General features: G+C 32.3%; 1 protein-coding gene across 4 annotated transcripts in view; it reads right to left on the bottom strand.

The window, feature by feature from the left end:
* Nucleotides 1-5000, bottom strand: part of LOC135203866 (carbohydrate sulfotransferase 11-like) — a 70755-nt gene that overhangs the window by 35704 nt on the left and 30051 nt on the right. The window lies entirely within an intron of this gene.

The raw sequence follows: 5000 nt of genomic DNA, 5'->3' as shown, positions 1-5000 counted from the left end.
CAACCACACACACATATATATAATATATTGAAAGTAATGTAATTTGAATGTCTACGAATACGTTACAGGGTTTTTTTTAATTTGAATTTATGAGAACATTTGATGAGTATAGACTGAATTGAAGTGATAAGAAGCTGCCATAAGAATTATGATAACACTTAATGAATAGCCATGAAAATCGTGAGTATTTGAGATAATAATTAATGAGATTTATTTGAGCTAAAGTGATGAGAATAAGAGGTAAGCTACAGAAATCTTTATCCTAAAGTAACTGGTTAGAGTATATGAATTCTGTATTGAAGAATCGCGTACGTTTTGCTTGGGATTCAAAACGAATACTTTGCTTATACTATACGTCTCCTGTCTTCTTTCACACGTGCCTAATGTATCAATTCAGTTCATAATGTATCTTTTATCTCTTGTGTATGATTTAAGGGTTTGTTTATACTTATATGTGATTTAAATCCATTCTGAAAAACTCAACGATGTCAGTATCATATAGTTTACCCGTATCATGCATAATTCATCTATGAGCAATGTAACCTTTGGTCGTAATTCATGTATTAATTATGTATGTTTTATGCCCCTTGATACATTTCCTAACGTTCGCATACTATTATACAATAGGCCCAAAATATGTAGTTTCATGTCATTAGTTTCTATGGTCTAACTCATATACAACTCATTTGAAAATTAATTCCCATAAATGGAGTCTGCCTTCGTTTGTTAAAGTGTAGATTCCCTTTGTATCATGAACTTATAAGAGCGAAATCGCAACAAAACCTTATTCAGTTATTTTTTTACACATTCATTAAATAAAGTTTGACTCATAAATACTTTAGGTATTTGCTCCGTGACATAAAGTATTGATTATTGAGATGCAATGCAAAGTTTTTAATATGAAAACGTCAGTTGAAAATTTATAATTATAAGTAAAACGCGCTCAGAATTCCCGCCACCTCATTTGCCGATAAGATCGCTAAGGAGAGTCAACACGTTGAGAGAGAGAGAGAGAGAGAGAGAGAGAGAGAGAGAGAGAGAGAGAGAGAGAGAGAGAGAGAGAGTTAAAAAAAAAGGACCTCCAATTACAGACCCCCGGAGCGTCAGGAAACTACTTCTCCGTTCGCAGAAGGCGAATGACAGCGGCGGTAATTAGCATCCATCTCCCGAACCACTTTCACGCGAGTATCCAGATAAAAAAAAATAATAGTATTAGAAATAAAACTAAGGGTTTATCTGATACAAATGTCTCTTTCCATCAGTCCAGGAGCGATCACTCACCGATCAGTTACCGGTCAGGGTCGTAGATAGAAGTTTAAAGAGGGGCTATAAATGTCACTTTGTAGTATGTGCGTAAAAAGCAGGAAAAGCGAGTAATTTGCATTTAGTGCTTAGTCACTGGAATAAATTCGTGTAATAAATAAGTAGGGGTAAATGGTGTGTTTACATAGAATGCATAGTAGGCATTCTTATTGTGTGGGTATTTTTTTCGCACTGACTTTCTTCATGTGAGGGTTCTAACTAGTCATGGATTTTGTGTGGGGACACACACAAAACACACACACATATGTTATGTATATTCATATTATATATAATAATATAGAATAATATATATAATTATATATAACTATATATATAGATATATATTTATCTATATATATAATATAAATATATATATATATGATGTCAGTATGTATGTGTTTCTTTTTAATTTATATGTATGCATACATATATAAATATACAAATATACGTAGTATATATGTATCTATGTAAGTATGCATATATGTCAGAGTGGCGTTTGCGTGAGCGTATGTCTGAATGAATGCACGCAAAAAAGAATAATTCATATTTTTTTATCATTTCGTACGTTCACCTGGCTATGAAGAGTAACGTTTTTCCTTGAGAGAGAGAGAGAGAGAGAGAGAGAGAGAGAGAGAGCGAGAGAGAGAGAGAGAGAGAGAGAGAGAAGAGAGACAGAACGGGGGGGGGCGGGGCGCAGGCATAGTATTTCAGAATTGTCATGCAGCACCGAGGAATGTCAATTGCTTGCTTCAACATTCACGTTCCGTGTAATGGAATTATTTACCCGTCGTTATCTCATTCTTTTAATATATTTTTTTTTATTCTTTGGAATCTTAAGCGATAAATATTACTGAATGCCTTTTAAAAGGCAAACAATTCGCTTTGGCATTACTTTTACGATGGCCCATCTTTCGCCTTTCTATTTCTGGCATGAATTCTTATTTTGAGAAGGGTTTATTGTTAAGATTCTCTCTCTCCTCTCTCTCTCTCCTCTCTCTCTCTCTCTCGTCCTCTCCCTTCTCTCCCTCGGATCTCTCTTCTCCCCCCATCTCTCTCTCTCTCTCAGCATTACACATATCCACATATACGTATGTGTAGTAATATATATATATATATATATTATATATATAATATATATATGTGTGTGTGTGTGTGTGTGTGTATTAAAAGTTATTTGTAGTCTTTGTTTAAGGCGAAAATCGATCCGAAACGAGTTACTATAGATACTTTTTTTTTTTTCTTTAAATCGTCTGGAAGGTATGGCGGATACTAGCCTGCGTATGTATTGAATTGGGTATAATACCTTTCAATAGTAGTCTTTTGAAATTTTCCGGCTCAAAAGTCGTCGAAACTCTAAGGGGTATACACATACAGTTTAAGCAACAAGAGCTATTTGAGAAAACGGATGACGTCATCCTTGGCACTTTCAAGAAGAGAATCTTATTATAACATCTTATTTACTGTAATGCAATACGAGTTTGTAGGAGCCAAAATTAGACTATTTATATAAAAAAAATAGGCACTAATCACTCAATAATGATGAAATATAGAAAAGGGAGAAAACAGGTACTAGTAACTAGACACTTTATTTTTATTCTCATTAAATACGAATTACTTCTAAGACGGCGATGCTAATAAAATTAATAAGGATAAAAAAAAGTCTGTATTTAATGTGGAGGACTTTCTTTCTTCTCTATTCAAAGGTTTGGACACCAGGACATGAAAAATATTTTTCTTTAATTAGGAATATATATTTTGTTATTTGTTATTTGTTATTTGTTATTTATTCATTTCTATCGATTATTACTCAAATGGAGGAAAATCAGCTAAAATGAAACTTAAATGTAGGAAACTTCCTCATTTATCAAATGGTAAATAAATTCTTATGTATGGAAAGCTGATTAGTATTGTCACATGAAAGATCAGATATTTGCGACTATTAAAGGAAAACCAATTATTTATGCATACAATTACTAATTTTACGTTCTAACTTGATAAAGGAATTTCTCTTTTGACTTAAGAAATTGCTGTTCACATACAGAATGGGAGTGGGTATTTGATTATCATTAAAAAGATTAGGTATAGATATTTGTTATTATAAAAGATGACATTATTGTATGGGTCAAAACAAATAAATACTTTTATTCTAAACGACCTTAAATAAATTTTGAGATATAACTTTGGATAAGAAAATAGAAATTCCACTTTCCACTTTTCGTGGTTAATAGTCATGCATTCAACACACATGACTGACCGTTGCCTAAAACTAATTGGTTTTATGACTTATTATACAGATAATGCTCCATAGATAATGTGCGTAATTAACATTTGACTACTTTGCGACTTAGCTTCTGATCAGATTTCAATATTTCCAAAGCTGGCGAACGATTTTAATAGATTCCGAGAAGAGAAGTTTTCGAAAAAGTTAAATTATTTGTAACGTTTTTCTTATTTTATTACCTTAGCTTAATCTTGTTTCGTTTTTCATGATCTTGTCTGTAACTTAATTCGGTGTTCATTATTTTAGCTGTAACTTTCATCTGTGTTCTTCCGCCTAGCTTAAACTTTCTTCCTAGTTCATTATTTTAACTGTATTTTTTCATTATCTTAGATATAACTTTCTACTGTGTCCATTTTCTTAGCTGTAACTTTCATCTCTCTTCTTCATCCTAGTTGTTACTTTCTTCCAATTTCATTATCTTAGCTGTAACTTTCTACTATTTTCATTATCTTAGCTGTAACTTTCTTATTTTGTACTATCTTTACTGTAACATTCTTTTTCTTATTTTAGCTGTAATATTCTCACTTATTTTTTATTATCTTAGCTGTAACATTCTTCTTTATTTTTTATTATCTTAGCCGTAACTTACTTGTTTTTTATTATCTTTACTGTAAAATTCTTCTTATTATCTTAGCTGTAACATTCTCCTTTATTTTTTATTATCTTAGCTGTAACTTTCTGCTTACTCTCTTGAAAAATTAATCTCTAAAACCGCGTGTTCTACGCTTGGTCAATAACTCAGTCATTGACGACCAGTGAAGGTAAATTATTATCCTGTTTGCTAAGAAAGGTACAACAGCTACGATCGAGACCGGTCCATAATTCGCTAAAAACGTGTCATAAAAAAGTACATAAAAAATTTATTAAAAACGCGTGAAAGCATTTGAGGACTTGCTTTTTATTTTCCATGAATTTTCGTAGACATTAGTTTTTTTTTACAGACCTCTAAATTAGTCGATGAAAGGCACATATTATATAAACTTTGATATTAAAATATCACTTATCTAATATCTTGCAAACATACAACAAGAAATACTCTGACTGAAAGCTTAATTACTTCTTAAAGAACGAGCATTTCTCAAAACATTTAAGTTCGCCATCTTGTAAAAAAATTTAAAATAATCTATTTCATAGAAATTAGTTATGCACGAAGAATTAAAACAAAGCCGAGTCATGCTTGCTTGCTTGCCTATCTTGTTTCGTCTTACGAGCTCTTAAAACGCTTTGCTTGTTGGCAAGCAGATGGAGACTTATTAGGGCGAAAGCATCTTTGAATGTACGTGCCCTGTGAGGTCACTAGAGCAGGTTTCCCAAGTCGGTTTGCTTTTATTATTTTTCATTTTTGGTTCTCTGCCTGAATAGTCTTTTCTGGGTCATTTCTATCAGGTATGATCTCTCTCTCTCTCTCTCTCTCTCT

Source organism: Macrobrachium nipponense, chromosome 44 (assembly GCF_015104395.2).
Source record: "Macrobrachium nipponense isolate FS-2020 chromosome 44, ASM1510439v2, whole genome shotgun sequence".
NCBI lineage: Eukaryota > Metazoa > Arthropoda > Malacostraca > Decapoda > Palaemonidae > Macrobrachium > Macrobrachium nipponense.
The sequence above is the reverse complement of the archived record's forward strand: the minus strand, read 5'-3'. Positions and strand labels throughout refer to the sequence as shown.